A 20,074-nucleotide genomic window follows, 5' to 3' on the forward strand; every position below is an offset into this window, starting at 1 on the left:
GCACACATTTGTAATAATGAAAAATTACTAGCAGACCCCAATTTTTCACTTTCACAAGGGGTTAAAGGAGAAAATGCACCCCAGTATATGTTCCCCATTTTCTCCCCATTCAGGAAACAACCCATATGTGCTTATAGCCTGCTGTATGGGTGCACAGCAGGCAAACAGCTAAATGTGAATTTGGCTGGCCTGAATTGGCAGACATGGATTTTAGGTGCCATGCCACATTAAAAAAATTCCTAAGGTCCCCAGAAATTAAAAACTCAAAGAAGTGAGCCCATTTTGGAAAGAGCACTCCTGCACAAACATTTTAAGTGGTAGAAAGGGTTCTTTTGACCTAACAGTTTTCTCACAGAAAAAAATATGTAGTGGTTGTTGGAAAGTGGATATGCAAGCGAGGTGGACTAAATCAGAGATATAAAGTGGAAATATTACAGGGAGCATAAAAGATGAAATTAAATTAATACTCCATGGATGAGTGGTAGATTCTGAAACACTCCTGCATGCACAGACCAGGTTTTTCAGGGCAGGTTTCGCAGTGGTAAATGGTGTCTTTCCTTACCCCCCTTTTGGAACTCACCTTGCATCTTTATTGGGTCCTTCCCTTCCTTGCTGTCTGGGGGATTTGACCTGGAAAATGTTGCCCTGGTACGACAAAGGCACCAGGACTTCCAGAAGTACTGGGACCCTCCCTGGCCTGGGTTTGAAAAATGAGGGCCTTGATAACCACCTCTTGGAACTGAAGGAAAGTTCCTGTGTGGCCTGCAGACTGAAATAGTACTTATGCATTGCACATTGACATCTGTACAATGTGTACGGCCATCTTTTTGTATCACACTTTCGTTTTTAATGTGGCACTGTAGGGATTCTGAAGTTGATCTGAAAGATCCACCCCTCCCGTGTGCCTGTTGTAGTCCAGGATACAAACTGGTTTGGGGACAGTGGTAGTGGTACCTTGTACAGGAGCAGGGGAGCTGGCGTTAGTGTAAATGGTGGTCAGCACAAGGACGTCCCTCTTGTCCTTGTACTTAACCACCAGCATGTTCTCACAGAGCAGAGCCCTACTTTCACCCATTCTCAGTGGTTGCCCTACCAGGGATCTAGGGAGGCCTTTTTAATTCTTTTGTACCCTTATCCTGACTGATACCTTTTAACAATGAGATCCTTCTGATGCTTTGAAAGCTCTCTGTGGACCATGGCTTTTGCTGTGGGATGCAACTAAGAAAATTTCAGGAAAGACCAACTAGAGCAGCTGAACTTTATTTGGGGTTAATCAAAGGCACTTTAAATGATGGGAGGTGTATGTTGACTCCTATTTAACATGATTTTGAATGTGATTGCTTAATTCTGAACACAGCTACATCCCCAGCTATAAGAGGGTGTGCACACTTATGCAACCACATTATTTTAGTTTTTTTAGTTTTCCAAATCCAGAATCCGGTTGAAACCATACCGGGTACCTGAGTCGCGGCGAGAAGCCATCTCGGAAGAAGTGCAGCTGATGTTACAACTGGGTGTCCTCGAGGAGTCAAAAAGTGAATGGGCCAGTCCGATAGTCTTAATACCCAAGCCGGATGAGACGTTACGATTCTGTAACGACTTCCGCAAACTTAATGAGGTTTCCAAGTTTGACGCATATCCCATGCCTCGAGTGGATGAGCTTATTGAGAAGTTAGGCCAAGCCCGATATTTTTCTGTTTTGGACCTCACCAAAGGGTACTGGCAGGTACCCTTGACGGATGCTGCCAAGGAGAAAACGGCTTTCATCACACCAGAATGGCTATATCAGTATAAGGTATTACCCTTTGGTCTACATGGCGCTCCCGCCACGTTTCAAAGGATAATGGACATTGTACTCCGTCCACATCATCGGTACGCTTCTGGGTACCTGGATGATATTGTTATCCACAGTACCGACTGGGAAAGTCACCTACCTAAAGTACAGGCTGTAGTGGACTCCCTTAGGGAGGCTGGCTCAACCGCTAACCCAAAAAAGTGCGCGATAGGGTTAGAAGAGACCAAGTACCTAGGGTATGTAATTGGGCGCGGGGTTATCATACCTCAGGTGAAGAAAATTGAGGCAATTCGGAATTGCCCCCGACCTGCCACTACTCGGCAAATAAAGTCATTCCTGGTAATGGTGGGATACTATATGAGGTTTGCCCCCCATTTTGCCACAATGGTCCCACCATTGACAGGTCTTTTGAAGGGACACAAGTCAGAGCTATCAAGTGGGCACTCGAGTCTCTATTATTTGTTGGGGAGAAAGTTTCATCTGGTGACCGCCCACTTCCCTCTCAAATGGATGAGCCAGGCCAAGGACAGAAATGCCCAGGTCACCCAGTGGTTTCTGTCTTTGCAAAATTAGTCTTTGCAAAATTAATAATTTTCGGTGGAACATGGGGCAGGCCGGTTACTAGGAAACGCAGATGCACTGTTTAATGTGTGTCCACCCCTCAGTGTTGAACAGAGGGGGGATGTATGTAGGAAGGAACAAGGGACCATCATTGATGGATGGTGTCACCGAGGTTCCTGGCTTCGGTGAGGTAAGAGCCGTTTTTTTCCCCTGAAGTGTCATTATTGCAGATTGCAGTCTGACACTTCAGCTGTTTAGTATGGCTGTAAAGCTGATCCGGGACGACTCTTACTGGGAGTAGCCAAAGTGCTGGGTGGGTGGCTTCTCCCCACGTTCCGGGCCGGGCAGGCTTATAAAAGCAGTAAGCACTATCAGATGGTGTGGATTTTCCTCCATCTGACAGTGAAGCTGTGGAGTCCTCTAGGCTGAAGACGGCAAACAGGCGAACAGGCCACCTGGAAGCCTGCCAGTGAACTATTCTGTGGCTAGGTATTCAGCCAGGTGTGAACCGACACCTAGGATTCCAGGTGAACATTGTTTTGTTTTTGTGGTGGGTGAACAAGTACCATGACTTATGTTTTGCTGAGTGTGAATAAAACACTGAAGTTTGATTTACAACCTGGTTCCTTGCCTCTATACTGCGTCCGCTAACCTGTCTACCAGAGCAAATCCCCACATATAGAAATATACAACTCTATATATATTTATATAAAACCCTAACTACAATTTCTTCTTTTTGAACCAAAAAAAGAAAAATTGGCAAAAAGATCAACACAGATGTGGGGGGGAAAAAGCATGGATAAAATGAATTATTATTTTTTTAAATAAATCACTTGCGCGCCGCCGGCCTCCTGCCCTCGGCTGTTCTCCTCTGTGTGGTCCTGGTATCTTCTCTCTGGGCTCCCAACAAGTCTGAGGACCTTTCCCACTCAGCCAATCAGTGGCCGCAGCTGTGTCACGTGTCAGGACAGTGATTTCCCGCTGAGCCAATCACTGGCCTGACACGTGATACAGCTGCGGCCACTGATTGGCTGAGTGGGAAAGGTCCTCAAACTTGTCGGGAGCCCAGAGAGAAGATACCCGGACCAAACAAAGGAGAAGGGGAGCTGCTGCAGACGGGACCAGGGCCAGGTGAGCATAATGTTTTTTTACACAACATTAATAGAGGAGGGGGGGGTGTGACATGGGAGGGGGGAAATGTGCCATGGAGGGGGAGAAATGTGACATGGAGGGGGTGAAATGTGACATGGAGGGGGTGAAATTGTGACATTGAGGGGGTGAAATGTCAAATTTCTTCCACCCATGGCAAATCATCCCCCCTAGGTCACATTTCTCCCCCCTCCATGTCACACTTCTCATCCCACCCCATGTCACATCACCCCCTACATGGGGGGGGGGGGGGGGGGCGCCAAAAAAATATAGCTTCGCTTGTGCTGGCAAAAATCTTTGCACCAGCCCTTGTTGCTACTAGATACTAACCATACAGGGTGCCTACAGTTTTGCTTCAGGCCCTTTTAGTTTTTTGTTATTTTGAAAAAGTAAAAGATAGAAATAAAAAATAGTTTTGCTTAATATACACTGCTCAAAAAAATAAAGGGAACACAAAAATAACACATCCTAGATCTGAGTTAATTAAATATTCTTCTGAAATACTTTGTTCTTTACATAGTTAAATGTGCTGACAACAAAATCACACAAAAATAAAAAAATAAAAATCAAAATTTTCAACTTATGGAGGTCTGGATTTGGAGTCACCCTCAAAATTAAAGTGGAAAAACACACTACAGGCTGATCCAACTTTGATGTAATGTCCTTAAAACAAGTCAAAATGAGGCTCAGTAGTGTGTGTGGCCTCCACGTGCCTGTATGACCTCCCTACAACGCCTGTGCATGCTCCTGATGAGGTGGCGGACGGTCTCCTGAGGGATCTCCTCCCAGACCTGGACTAAAGCATCTGCCAACTCCTGGACAGTCTGTGGTGCAACGTGACGTTGGTGGATAGAGCGAGACATGATGTCCCAGATGTGCTCAATTGGATTCAGGTCTGGGGAACGGGCGGTCCAGTCCATAGCATCAATGCCTTTGTCTTGCAGGAACTGCTGACACACTCCGCCACATGAGGTCTAGCATTGTCTTGCATTAGGAGGAACCCAGGGCCAACCGCACCAGCATATGGTCTCACAAGGGGTCTGAGGATCTCATCTCGGTACCTAATGGCAGTCAGGCTACCTCTGGCGAGCACATGGATGGCTGTGCGGCCCTCCAAAGAAATGCCACCCCACACCATTACTGACCCAATGCCAAACCGGTCATGCTGGAGGATGTTGCAGGTAGCAGAACGTTCTCCACGGCGTCTCAAGACTCTGTCACATCTGTCACATGTGCTCAGTGTGAACCTGCTTTCATCTGTGAAGAGCACAGGGCGCCAGTGGCGAATTTGCCAATCTTGGTGTTCTCTGACAAATGCCAAACGTCCTGCACGGTGTTGGGCTGTAAGCACAACCCCCACCTGTGGACGTCGGGCCCTCATATCACCCTCATGGAGTCTGTTTCTGACTGTTTGAGCAGACACATGCACATTTGTGGCCTGCTGGAGGTCATTTTGCAGGGCTCTGGCAGTGCTCCTCCAGTTCCTCCTTGCACAAAGGCGGAGGTAGCGGTCTTGCTGCTGGGTTGCTGCCCTCCTACGGCCTCCTCCACGTGTCCTGATGTACTGGCCTGTCTCCTGGTAGCGCCTCCATGCTCTGGACACTACGCTGACAGACACAGCAAACCTTCTTGCCACAGCTCGCATTGATGTGCCATCCTGGATAAGTTGCACTACCTGAGCCACTTGTGTGGGTTGTAGACTCCGTCTCATGCTACCACTAGAGTGAAAGCACCGCCAGCATTCAAAAGTGACCAAAACATCAGCCAGGAAGCATAGAAACTGAGAAGTGGTCTGTGGTAACCACCTGCAGAACCACTCCTTTATTGGGGGTGTCTTGCTAATTGCCTATAATTTCTACCTGTTGTCTGTCCCATTTGCACAACAGGATGTGAAATTGATTGTCACTCAGTGTTGCTTCCTAAGTGGACAGTTTGATTTCACAGAAGTGTGATTGACTTGGAGTTACATTGTGTTGTTTAAGTGTTCCCTTTATTTTTTTGAGCAGTGTACAAAGGGAATGTGTCATCTTTAACTTTATGCCTTTTAGAGATCATTTCATCTTCAAAGTGCCTAACTGTTCACAAGAACAGTAATTTTGACCAGGTGTGCTCAAACTTTTAAATGCCACTGCATCCGTGTAGAGCTTTCTGTTTATGACAGAAACGATGATGCAGTGACTGGCTTATCTGGCAAATAACAGATACCATTGCTGCCTGATGCACCCTATTAATATATAACAGGGTCCTTGTGCTTACATCTGTCACACCTCGCCCTGTGAATGTGCGGAGATCTGTCAGACTGGCTGCACATTTCTGACTTCTTTGTTTGTTTTGATTTGGGTTTGAGCTGGATCCACCTTCCCTCAGGTGTACTGGATTTCATTGTTAGTAAGGCTATTTATCCCTCCTTCCCCCAGTGGCCTGTGCGGGTTATAGTTCTTTCCTGGGAGCTCTTGACTTGTGGTGGATCGTCTGCTCCAGCTCTGCTCAAGATAAGTCCTCTCCTTTATTTCCCTTTGTGTGTTTTATCTATGCCTCTAGGGAGACGCTTGCTTCCTCCTGGTTTGAAGAAGCAGGTTGCCTCTTCCCTTTTCCCTGCTGCTTAGGGTTTGCCCAGGGTGTTTAGGTTTAGGCACGAGGGCATGTGCATATCCACCCTAAGGGTATGCACATGGGCACAGCAGTTTAGGGAAAGGTTTTAGGGATCGCTAGGAGGTGACCCTTTTCTCACTAGCTTTTGGGCCTAGTTGTTTGTTCTGTTTGTTTTCCCGTGTTTGGTTATTTCCCCGCTTACCTACCTATCGTGACATTATAACCCGCCCCCAAAAAATCATATCCCTGCTGTTTGCGAAATGGAGGCTATGGATGCCTTGGTTGATCGCATGCAGGGATTATCGCTGGAGGTTGCTGATCTCCGCAGTTCTGTTGCACAGTGTCAGAATGCTCTGGCGTCTGGCGCCGTTGGAGGAAATCAGGTCTGCTTAGAGCCTAAAGTCGCTCTCCCTGATATGTTCTCAGGGGGTGGTGATGACTTTATTTGGTTCAGGGAGTCCTGCAGGTTTTATTTTCGTCTGTGACCGATGTCATCTGGTGACGAGAATCAAAGAGTGGGGATCATTATATCTCTGCTCAAAGGGGACGCGCAGTCCTGGGCTTTTTCTCTGCCGACCGGTTCACCATCCCATGGCTGAATCTAAGCTGCGCAGTTTGTTACAGGGAGAACGTACTGCGGAGTCGTATTGTGCAGAATTTAGAAGATGGGCAACTGACTCGGGTGGAATAATCCTACACTCCGGAGTCAGTTCTGTCAGGTGCTATCTGAGAGGTTGAAAGATGCCCTTGCTTTTCATGAGTATCCCGATTCATTGGAGACGGCCATGTCTTTGGCAGTGTCTTACTCATATCGTTAATGACATTCACTTAAGGGTGGGTGATTCACATGTTGAGTCCATTTCTTGTTTTGTTATGAAGGGCTTGCCTGCTCCGATGGTTCTGGGTTTACTGTGGTTGATAAAGCATAACCCTACTATAGACTGGCAAACAAGACAAATCAGTAGCTGGAGTGAATTTTGTTCAGACAACTGTCGTTGTGCTTCTATCTCAGGAGTGTCAACTACGGTCCTACCTCAGTTTCTCTCTGATTTTGCAGACGTATTCTCGGAGGGTGGAGCTCAGGAGCTGCCTCCCCATTGAGAAAATGATTGTCCGGTCAATCTCATCCCTGGAGCTAAACTGCCAAAATCTCGACTATACAAACTTTCCCAACCCGAAAGAGAAGCTATGCGGAAGTATATTGCAGAGAGTTTGGCAAAGGGACATCTTAGGCCATCTAAGTCCCCTGTGGCCGCCGGCTTCTTTTTCGTAAAAAAGAAAGACGGATCACTTAGACCGTGTTTAGATTTCCAGGAATTGAATCTCATTACGGTCCGTGATCCGTATCCCCTTCCTTTGATTTCTGATCTATTTGATCAAATTGTCGGAGCCAAGGTGTTCTCCAAGTTGGATTTAAGAGGAGCTTATAATCTGATCAGAATTAAGGAAGTAGATGAGTGGAAAACGGCCTTCAATACACGCGAAGGTCATTTCGAGAATCTTGTCATGCCCTTTGGTTTAACTAATGCGCCAGCGGTCTTTCAGCGATTTGTCAATGATTTTTTTCCATCATTTAGTGGGAAGGTTCATTGTTATTTACCTTGATGATATACAAATTTACTCACCTGATTTAGAGACCCATCAGGATCACGTGAGACAGGTGTTGTCGATCCTTCGGGAGAATAAATTGTATGCAAAATTGGAAAAATGTGTATTTGCTGTCCAGGAGCTACCGGTTTTAGGATACCTGCTTTCTGACTCTGGTTTTTGTATGGACCCCGAAAAGGTCCGGGCGGTACTGGAATGGGACCGGCCTGAGAATCAGAAAGCTCTGATGCGGTTTTTGGGTTTTAGCAATTACTACATAAAATTATTCCACCATTGTAAAACCTTTGACAGATATGACTAAAAAAGGAGCTGAGTTTTCTGTCTTGTCGGATAAGGCATTACAGGCCTTTTCTGCTATTAAGAAATGTTTTGCGTCTGCTGCCATTCTGATGCAACCTGATGTGTCTCAACCGTTCATCGTGGAGGTTGATGCATCAGAAGTGGGGGTCGGAGCCGTTCTGTCGCAGGGTCCATCCCCTAGCAAATGGCGTCTTTGTGCTTTTTTTCTCCAAAAAACTCTCGGCCGCTGAAAGAAATTATGATGTAGGAGATAGAGTTGCTGGTCATTAAATTGGCTTTTGAAGAATGGCGTCATTGGTTGGAGGGGGCTACTCATACTATTACGGTATATACTGACCACAAGAATTTGGCTTACTTGCAGTCTGCTAAGCGCCTGAATCCTAGACAGGCTATATGGTCACTGTTTTTTACTAGGTTAAATTTTGTGGTCACCTTTTGCCCTGGGGTTAAAAAAAAAAGGCGTGTTTTCCTGGGGGAAGTGATTGGGAGGATCCCGCCCTGATTTTGGCTGATGGGGTGGTGGTTTCCGCTCTGTACCCCCGAGTTGGAGATGGAGGTGTTGGGGGCCCAGAAGGAGGCTCCTGATTCTTGTCCTCCAGACAAGTTGTTTGTTCCTGCTGAACTGCGATACAAGGTGTTCAAGGAACATCATGATACGGTCCTTGAGGAACATCCTGGAAGCAAATCCACCATAGATCTTATTTCCCAGAGATTCTGGTGGCCAGGGTTGAGCAAGGGTGTGGAGGGTTATGTGACAGCTTGTGAGACGTGTGCACGCGCGAAGGTGGCTCACACTCGACCTTCAGGATCCCTTCTTCCTTTATCCATCCCGTCTCGTCCTTGGACGCATTTGTCCATGGACTTTATTACCGATTTACCGAGTTCCTCTGGGAAAACTGTGAATTTGGTGGTAGTGGACCGCTTCAGTAAGATGGCCCACTTTGTACCGTTGCCTAGCTTGCCCAGTGCCAAAACTCTCGCTCAGGTTCTTATCGATAACATTGTGAAACTACATGGCATTCCCTCTGATGTGGTGTCTGATAGAGGGACGCAATTTGTTTCCAGGTTTTGGAAAGGTACCTTCAGCTTAATGGCAGTTGAATTCCCGGATGAGAGCAGAACTCCCTGTTCTGCTCTCGTCCGGGAATTCAACTGTCTTTTTCCTCGGCTTTTCATCCCCAGTCGAATGGTCAGACAGAGCGCACTAACCAAAACCTGGAGACCTATTTGAGGTGCTTTGTTGCCGAGAACCAGGATGACTGGTCCTCGTTCTGGCCTATAGCCGAATTTGCCTTGAATAACCGTAGACAGTAGTCCACTGATAAGTCACCTTTTTTTTTTTTTAATAATTCTTTATTATTTTTTTTAAAAACAAACAACATAAAGTAAGGCACTTCAAGTGCCCCAGACAGTACAATCATAAACATAGGGCAATATGTTTTCCGTAGTACAAAGTATTCATAGTTCACAATCAATGTATAGTAGCATAAACAATCGATACACTTGCATTGAATCAAGAAGAGTTGGCTATACTAAGCAGCAGATGACCAAGTGTCCCTTTCAATTGACCCATTATGTACCATTCCGTGAGTGTAAATGGCTTCATGATCAGCTGTATCTCCGTATTTGACATACAATACCTAATAAACGGTTTCCATTTTTGAAACAACCCTTTTGCCTGTCGTTCCTTTTCTGCAAGAGAATTTAACCTTTCTATATGAAAAACATACTTTAGCTGCTCAATTATAGCCTGTAACCTTGGGGTATCATCCTGAAACCACTGTCGCAGGAGGCTTCGCTTCACTACCATACATATCGTATGGAACAAGCGGGGTATCCCACCTTGCCCTACCTCTCCCTCCACGTAGTGAAATAGATACAGAGTAGCTGATAATGGAAGCTCTCTTCCCCAGATCCCCCAAACCAAATTCCCCACTTCCTCCCATAACCTTTTACTATTTGGGCACGTCCATATCCCATGAAATAGATCAGGGAACCCTATCCCACATTTCGGGCAATTGGTAATCCTGTCTGGCTTAGCTGGATGAGGGGGAATATTAAAACCATAAATAGCTCTGTGCATAAGTCTAAACTGGGTGTCCCTCCATGACTCATTAATTATATGCCTCCTCACTACTTCCCACCCTTTCACTATCTTTGGTTCAATGTCGTCATCATCCAGTTGCTCCGCCCATTTTCCAAAACATTTACTCCCATCTCTCATCCCTTCTTCCTTCCGCATGTCTGCATATATCGTAGAGATCGAGACCCTCCCACCCCCCAGGTCCAAGATCTTATCCAGAGTGTTTTTACGTATTTCCTTCTGCACCAATACTAGCTGGTTCACCACTGCCTCCTTCACTTGAGACCACTGAATAGTCTGAAATGATGACAAAGTAAACTTTTCAATCACTTCCTCTCCTGTCAGCCACCTAGGGTCCGAATCATGCAATAACTGTTTCACGCACAAAATCCCCTTCCTCCTCCATTCCTCAAACAGCTTGTTTCTATTACCCTGTGGGAATTCACGATTGTTCCACAATGGAAGATGCTTGGAGATTCTGTACGACAACCAGTACTTTTTCCTAAGAATCCTCCATGCGGCTATTGTGTCATTAACTAATAAAGACTGTTTGATCCAAACAGGAATCACCTGCAACCTCGAATGCAGCAACGCCACCGGAGACCAGGGAGCACAGAATTCCTTTTCCAACAGTAAAGCTGAATAAAAACTAGTGTCATTAATCCAGTCGCAAATATGCCTAGCCATACACGCCAGATTGTAGTTTCTAATGTCAGGGAATGCTATCCCTCCCTGCTCAATTCCCTTCGTCAGGGAACGCATTGATATCCTAGGTCTCTTGCCGTGCCACAGAAAATTTTTGAATGCTTTGACCAGTTTGGAGACATCTTTATGTTTTAACAGAATAGGGATCGTCTGCATAGGATACAGCAGTTTAGAAACTGACATCATCTTAATAAGATGATTACGCCCCAGTAACGACAGCGGCAAGTCATGCCACCTATGCAATTCTTGAATTATTTTAGTAATTAATGGGTCATAGTTAAGTCTATATAAAGACTCGGGAGTAATCCCCACTTTAATTCCTAAGTAAGTTATGTAAGATCTAGCAATAGGTATACCCCCCATTTCATCACCTAAAACTCTCTGCCCCCCACCCTTTAAAAATAGTATCTCGCTTTTTGATTTATTAATCTTCAACCCTGAGAGAAGGCCGAACTCCTCTAGTGCAACCATAATCCTCCCAATATCCCTTTGAGGGTCAGATAAGAAAAGCAAGATATCATCAGCAAATAATGCCGTACGCAGTTGCTTCTTGCCCACCTCCAAACCCTCAAAGAAATCTCCTGAATCAAGCCATCTGGACAAAGGCTCTATAGCCAAGTCAAACAGGAGAGGAGACAAGGGGCATCCCTGCCTAGTTCCCCTTTTCAACAAAAAAGAATCAGATATACATCCCCCTGTACAAACCCTTGCCTTTGGACCTAAATATAACCCATCTAATAGAGTGCGAAACAATCCTGTAATACCCGCCGAATCCAGAGCTAGACCCAGCCATCTCCAATTAATGCTATCGAAAGCCTTTTCCGTATCTAAAGTGAGGATTGCGGGCCCCGCCCCCGGTACTCCGCCTTGCCAGTCACAGAGAGGGCCAGAAATACTTTTCTCAAATTAGTGACAGCCGCCCTACCTTTAATAAAACCGACCTGTGCAGGAGAAATCAAAGAGGGAAGAACCGTCGCCAACCTATTGGCAAGCAATTTTGATATAATCTTAATGTCATGGTTGATCAGGGATATTGGCCTATAAGATGCCAAATCCTCCGGATCTTTCCCAGCTTTATGGAGTAACGTTATATACGCCGTGTTCATATGCTCCGACAACGGAGTCCCCTCCACTATGGAAGAGTACAGGGACGTCAGATAAGGCACCACCTGAGCATCTAACGCTTTATAAAAGTCCGCCGTATACCCGTCTGGGCCTGGGGCTTTACCGGAAGGAAAGGACTTTATAGTCGCCTGAACCTCCACTGCCGTCAATGGGGCGTTCAAAACATCCAACTGTTCCACTGTCAAAGTTGGCAAGGACATACGTTCCAAAAAAGCCTTCCCCTCTTCCACCCTATCCCCAGTATTCTGATAAAATGCTGCCATATACCATTCGAACAATTGGTTGATCTGTTGTGGTCTGTGCTCCCTGGTCCCATCCCCTTTCCTCACCACTTGGATATGGTTCAAAGGACGCCTACCTTTGGCTAAAGAAGCTAATAGCTTCCCTGACTTATTGCCGAATCTGTGCAACCTGGCCTCCAGTTGAGACCTCTTTGAAATCTCTATTTTCTCTGCCCATTCATCAAAGTCTCTCTTAGCCGAGATCCAGCGTTCTTTAGTAATCTGGGTCTGGGCCAAGAGAAAGTTACTATAGGCTTCCCTTAAACATGTACTTGCCTTCTCATACTGATTTCTGGTTATTTTCCTAATGGAGGATACATACGCCATCAGCCTTCCCCTCAATACAGCTTTGGCCGTTTCCCAGAATAATATCGGATCATTCACATGCTGCCCATTGTCATCAACAAATTCCATCCACCAACCTTTCAATAATTTTACAAACTCGGCATCCTTCACCAAATAATTAGGAAATCTCCATATATACTCCCCTCCCCTCTTGCACATTTCCCTGATATCCATTAGGAGAGGTGAATGATCCGATATTACCATATCTCCTATAACAATATCGGTTACCCTATGCACAATAGCTGCCGATACAAAAAAGTAATCAATTCTCGACCAACTCTTGTGCACATGGGAATAGTGAGTAAACTCCCGACCTTGAGGATTGGAGACCCTCCACATATCCCTGAGAGACAACGACTCGGCAAAGTCCCCCAGAGGATTATGACGACAAGTATCACTAGTAGTCCTCCTGTCCTTATGCTGATTCATTACGGCATTAAAATCGCCCCCTAATATTTTTACAGCTTGTGAATCCTGCAACAATCTGGTGCATAAAGAATCAAAAAAAGCTTTCTGGCCCATATTGGGTGCATAGATATTGTAAAGGCTAATGTCCCCAAACAGGCCAGAAATATGCAAACATAACACCCTGCCTGCATCATCCGCTGTTACAGAGTGAACAGTATGTGATAAATGGCGACTTATCAAGACTAAAACTCCTGCTTTTCTGTCCACCGCCGCAGAGCCATATACCTCCCCAACCCACAATTTCTTCATCCTATGGAAGTCCGCCGCCGACAGGTGGGTCTCCTGCAACAAGGCAATATCCGCCTTTAATCTGCGCAAGTGCCTCCGAATTTTCATACGCTTATTGGGAGATTTCAACCCCTTTACATTCCACGAGATTATTCTCATAAATGGAATAGTTACGTAAGACCCACCTGACGGCAGAGAACCCCTCCCCACCTTGCTGTCACAGCTTGAATATTATCAAAAGAAGCACTGCCTCCCAGCCCGACAGCACTCCATTCATCATCATACATTGATTGCACATAGATTGCCCTATAACATAAAAAATTAAGCTACATAGGAACTATGGCTAAGCAATATAAGTAAACTAAGAAGAACCACAGAAACATCACAATTAGTTTTAGTACTCCCTTTTTTCTAGCATTAGACGCTCACCACCACCGCCTATTAGCAGTTGGTGACCAGAGTCCCCGGGCATTGTAAAAGTCACTGTAAATACTTCTGACATGGCGAACAAGGAATAAACTCCCTCTCCCCTCCCCCAAAGCCATGAAGATAATTTCTAATATTCAGAACATAACCTTACATTGATATCACAGTCCACCCGTCTGCCGTGCGAACTTTGCTCCCGAAGATTTTGGAATCTTATTCATCCTCTGTGGAAGAGACGAGGAGGTTTGATGTACCCGATGCCAGACATTATCTCCCTGTCGCAAGGAAGTAACTTGACGGTCCTCCCCAATATCAACAGCTCCCGGACCACGATTCACTTGGTGCCGCATAAATTCTTCCGCCTCCACCGGATCCGTGAACTGTTTAGCGCCACCATCCGACAACTGTATCCGTAAAATAGCAGGATATGCTAGCTGAAATCTGGTTCCGTTTTTATAAAGGCTAGAGCAAACAGGCCCAAAAGCCCTCCGTTTACGTGCCACTTCTGCAGAGTAATCGGCAAAAAGTAGCACCTTTGACCCTCTCAGTATTAACGGCTCCCTTCTTGCTCGGTAAGCCCGCAGAATGTCCTCTTTGTCAGAGTAGTCTAAATACTTGAAGATCGCCTGCCTTGGTCTTTGGTCTGTTCTGGTGTTAGCAGACGAATCTTGATCTCTCCATGGTCCCACTCTATGGGCCCTTTCCACTTTCCTTCTTCCGCCCTGAAGCCCCAGGGCCTGAGGCAATTCCATTTCAAAGACTCGGCGAAGTTCTATCACCGGTACCGATTCAGGCACCCCAACCAATCGCAGATTGCTGCGTCTAGACCTGTTTTCAAGGTCCTCAACGCGGTCATTTAATTTCTCCGCCAGTTGGAATAAATCCCGCATCCTCTGTGCGGTATCTGATGCCTCCTCCTCCATGCAGGCCACCCGTTGTTCCACCTCAGATACCCTATGGTCCTGTAAATCCACCTCCTCCTTAAGCTTATTCAGTGCAGCATGCAGGGTGGTAGATAGAGAGGCTATAATATCGGGGGCTAGCTGTTTCGCCACTTCAATGGCCAGAGTTTTAACATCAATCGCCTTACCAGTGCTTTCAAACAGATCCAGCTGCGTGTTAACTATCTGGGGATCTTGTTCCTCAGGAGACGCAGGTTTCGGCGAGGGGGGAGGGAACGGCGCCATCTTAAGAGAAGTTCCACTTGCACTATCAGCGTCTGCTGCCGTCTGAGTAGAAGTTTTCTGCCCACTTCTTAGCAGGTAACGCTCCATACACCCTTCAGGGCTCCACTCTGCCAGAAGCAGCCCTCTCACAGCTCCCAGCTGACCGATGTTAGCAGATGTATTTGGCGGCGGTACGGAGCAGCAGTCTCCAGCGTCCTCACATACTAGCGCCGGAACCGGAAGTAAGTCACTATTTTTTGGCGCGTATGGTTTTCACCCACAGTTTGGTACTTTTTCTGGGACTGGATCTTCTGGGATGCCAGAAGAGGAGAGATTCTCTTCCGCCTTGTCATCTATCTGGCGGAAGATCCAAGTTATTTGGAAAAGATGGGTAACATAGTACATAAGGCCGAAAAAAGACATCTGTCCATCCAGTTTTGCCTGTTATCCTGTAAGTTGATCCAGAGGAAGGCAAAAAAAAAACCCTGTGAGGTAGAAGCCAATTTTCCCCACTTTAGGGGAATAAAAAATTCCTTCCCGACTCCAATCAGGCAATCAGAATAACTCCCTGGATCAACGACCCCTCTCTAGTAGCTATAGCCTGTAATATTATTACACTCCAGAAATATATCCAGGCCCCTCTTGAATTCCTTTATTGTACTCACCATCACCACCTCCTCAGGCAGAGAGTTCCATAGTCTCACTGCTCTTACCGTAAAGAATCCTTTTCTATGTTTGTGTACAAACCTTCTTTCCTCCAGACGCAGAGGATGTCCCCTCGTCACAGTCACAGTCCTGGGGATAAATAGATGATGGGTGAAATATATAAACAGATGGCTGACAAGAGACATATGACTGGTCCGGACCTGTGTGTGGGTGATTCGGTGTGGTTGTCCACTAGAAACATTAAGCTGAAGGACCATCTTGGAAATTGGGTCCAAGATTTATTGGCCCTTACAAAATCTCTGCGATTGTCAACCCGGTGGGGTTTCATCTGGATCTTCCGCAGACCTGGAAGATCCATAATGTGTTTCACAGGTCTTTATTAAAGAATATGTGGAACCATCTCCATTGCCACCTCCCCCTGTCCTGGTTGATGGCAATTTGGAGTTTGAAATCTCTAAGATTCTCGACTTACGCGTTCTTCGGGGTGCCCTCCAGTACCTGGTGCACTGGAAGGGATACGGTCGCGAGGAAAGAATGTGGGTTCCGGAAGCTGATGTCAGTGCTAGCTGCCTGGTGAGGGCCTTTCACAGGGCACACCCGGATAAAGTTGGTCCGGGGTGTCCGGAGGTCACCCGTAGAAGGGGGGGGGGGGGGCTACAGTCACGCCTTGCCCTGTGAATGTGCGGAGATCTTTCAGACTGGCTGCACATTTCTGACTTCTTTGTTTGTTTTGATTTGGGTTTGAGCTGGATCCACCTTCCCTCAGGTGTACTGGATTTCATTGTTAGTAAGGCTATTTATCCCTCCTTCCCCCAGTGGCCTGTGCGGGTTATAGTTCTTTCCTGGGAGCTCTTGACTTGTGGTGGATCGTCTGCTCCAGCTCTGCTCAAGATAAGTCCTCTCCTTTATTTCCCTTTGTGTGTTTTATCTATGCCTCTAGGGAGACGCTTGCTTCCTCCTGGTTTGAAGAAGCAGGTTGCCTCTTCCCTTTTCCCTGCTGCTTAGGGTTTGCCCAGGGTGTTTAGGTTTAGGCACGAGGGCATGTGCATATCCACTCTAAGGGTATGCACATGGGCACAGCAGTTTAGGGAAAGCTTTTAGGGATCGCTAGGAGGTGACCCTTTTCTCCCTAGCTTTTGGGCCTAGTTGTTTGTTCTGTTTGTTTTCCCGTGTTAGGTTATTTCCCCGCTTACCTACCTATCGTGACACCATCCTTTTGACAGTGAGAAGAACAATAAAGCTGCTGCTGCACTATTAATGTGAACAGAGCCTTAGTTGCTATTATGTATTGGTTGCTCTAATAGTTTAGAGGAAAGTCGATATAATATGATGTATTTTAAAAGGACCTGTCACCACAAAATGCATTGCATTCTGAAGCACCATGTTATAGAGCAGGAGGAGCTGAGCAGATTGATATATTCAATATAACCTGTAATTTATATCCTTGCCTTTTCCACCTCCTGTAAACAGAAGATGTTATCAGTGATTGATAGCATTGTGTATATAAAGCCTGCATTTCACCGTCCGATTTTTTAGCAGATAATCGCTAATGAGAATTTGCATTAACACTCGCTAGAGAAAATCAGGTAGTGTAATACTGACACCGATTGCCTGATGAACGAGCAAATTCTCGATCAACTGGCAATTCAAATATTTAGATATGTTAAAAAATTGTTTGCAAGCGGCAGTTCGTGGTGTCTATTGACAATCTGCCGCCGGCAAACCACGATATAGCATGGGGACGAATGATGGCAAAGCGATCGCTCCTCCCCATGCTGCAGGGTAGATCACCGCATGTAATAGCCCGCAGGTGACTGCCGGAAGGGAACACTTCCCTCCCGACAATTGTCTGCCACATCGGCTGTGTAATACGCGTGCATAAGTGTGCATAGAGAGATAGCTGTCAGTCGCTGATAACACCTCCTCCCTATACAGACAGCTTTTTACAGGAAGCCTGAAATTGGGTAAGATCCCCAATGTGCCCCCAGTGCCCCTGATCTTTATATTGCCCCCCAGTAATTTAGTGGTCCCCATAATGCCCCCATTGCCTCATGATGCCCCCCTGGAGCCTGATCCTCTCTGCTGTCTATGATGGCAGCGGCTCAGGAACGGAGCCGCTGCCATCAGCAGAGAGTGCCAGTTGTAACTTACAGCTGACACTCTGCTGCTATGGCTGAGATTGGTGCTGGCACTGATCTCAGCCGTTTAACCCCATAGATGCTGCGGTCAGTAGCTGCCCGCGGCATCCATGTGGTTGAGAGGGAGGGAACTCCCTCTCTCTTCCATCGGGCCGCCGCTGCTGTGATGGTAGCGGGCTGATGGTTGCCATGGCAACCGGACGCTTTACAAAGGCGACCGGACTGCAATGTACCTAAAGCTGATCAGACCCTGAGGGTCTGATCAGCCTTAGTGTAACTGTAATACAGACTATACAGTGCATTGCAATAGATGACTATTGCAATGCACTGTATAGCCATCAGGCCCACTGGATCTTTAAGATCCAAATGAGTCTTGATAAATAAATAAAAAAAGTAAAAAATAAAACAAATAAAAAAAATTGGCTTTTGTCATATCCGTTTAATTATGTCATTAAAAAAATGAAATAAATAAAAAATCTATACATAATTGGTATCGCAGTGTCCATAACGAGTTGAGCTATAAAAGTATCATGTTCCTAATCCTATGAGGTGAACGCCGTAAAAAATAATGTAGAAAACAATGAAGCAATTGCTGTTTTTGTCACCTCACCTCCACAAAAAAAAAAATAACAAGTCATCTGTACCAAAAATGATACCAATAAAAACTACAGCCCCTCCAACAAAAAACAGGCCCTAACACAGCTACATTGGTGAAAAAATAAAAAGTTATGGACTTTAGTATATGACTATGCAAAATATAATTTATTTTTAACACAGAAGTGATTTTATGCTGAAAAAGTAGTAAAACATAAAAATAAAAAAAATATATATAAATTTGGTATCGCCATAACCATATCAACCCACAGAATAAAATTATTAGATCAGATTTACCGCAAGAGGAACCCAATAAAAAATAAAAATAAAAAACACTGACAATTGCCATTTTTACCCAATTCACCTCCAAATAAAATGTAACAAAAAGGGATGAAAAAGACTTATCTACTTCAAAATGTTACCAGTAAAAACAGCCCACCCCGCAAAAAACAAGCCCCCACACAGCTGCATTGGTGAAAAAATAAAAATGTCATTGATGTTAATACAAAGATATACCACCGGCGCTGATTACAGTGTTAAAGCAGCAGTGTCAAAAACAGCTCCGCAATAGCTATTATGAAAGGGTTACACATATCATTTATAAAAGAGAGAGACACCGCGCTGAGCCTAATTCACCTGACCCTTATTAACCTCTGGTTCTGATCGTGTAAAACCTATCCACCTCAGTTTGAAATAGCAGGATTACCTTGGTTCTGATGTGTGGGATTAGGGGACCACCTTCTCGGGCGTTCCAGTATGCACGTTTTCTTCTGCACAGAGGCAAATAGCAGGTAGAAATAGGCTGTATGGAGTTCGCCCCGGCCGGTAGCGAAACTCTGTTTGTACTTACGCTCACGCTCACAAGGGGAGCTGGTGACGTCACCTGTTGAGCTACGGGCTGCTGTAAGCACCAAAAAACCTTCCTACGCGTTTCGAGTGCTACGGCACTCTTCGTCAGGGAATCAATCTAGTGCCTCCAGTAGCTTCCTTTTATTCTACCCGCTCATGATCTTAATTAGCTCCAGCTGCAGAAATTCGACGATAAAGATATATTTGATATGTTTAATCGAAACCAAATAACTCAATTTCTGAGTTTAAACCATTCGGGACCAGCGTGTTCATATTAAAGATCCATTGGGTTTCTTTTTTCGACATGTTTTTAATGAAGTCGCCTCCCCGTATGTCCATTTTAACTATTTGTATCCCAAAGAAGGAAGATCCATCGAATTTTCCATTATGCTTTACTGTATAGTGTCTGGACAGAGGATGCCCTTCAGATTTTTTATTTATATTATATATATGCTCATTCAATCGGTTTTTAGTTGTCTCTTAGTGCGCCCAATATATAACTTTTCACAAGGACATTTTATTGCGTAAATGACTCCTTTGGTACTGCATGTTATATAATCCCGAATGTTATATTCAAAGGTGCCATCCTCATTTGTTATTCGACTCATTTTACTGGTATGTTTCTGCAATTTTTTACATACCATACATTTTTTGCAAGGAAAGAATCCTTTTAACCTCTGCTTGTCGTTTATTTTTTTGGTATTCATTATAGCCGCACATTTTTTCGTGGGTGCGATTATGTTCCCAATATTTGCCGCTTTTTTAAAAACAAATGCTGGATCTTTATTAAAGAGATGTCCAATTGTCTTATCCTCCTTTAATATGTCCCAATGACGTTTTACAATATTCCTAAACGTTCGTGTTTGTGCGTTATATGGGATAATAATGGATGGAATTTTTTCTATTTCTCTATCTTCCTATTGTATCTGTGGCACTTTTTCCACCATTACGTTATTTAAAAGGATTTCCCTCTCCATGGATTTAATTTGATCTTT

At 45.2% G+C, this 20,074-nt stretch overlaps 1 protein-coding gene across 6 annotated transcripts in view; it reads right to left on the reverse strand.

The window, feature by feature from the left end:
* The window catches only part of CADPS2 (calcium dependent secretion activator 2), a 786,809-nt gene that overhangs the window by 132,256 nt on the left and 634,479 nt on the right, over window positions 1-20,074 (reverse strand). The gene's annotated exons all lie outside the window — the stretch shown is intronic.

The sequence above is a fragment of the Bufo bufo genome, chromosome 1, assembly GCF_905171765.1.
Source record: "Bufo bufo chromosome 1, aBufBuf1.1, whole genome shotgun sequence".
NCBI lineage: Eukaryota > Metazoa > Chordata > Amphibia > Anura > Bufonidae > Bufo > Bufo bufo.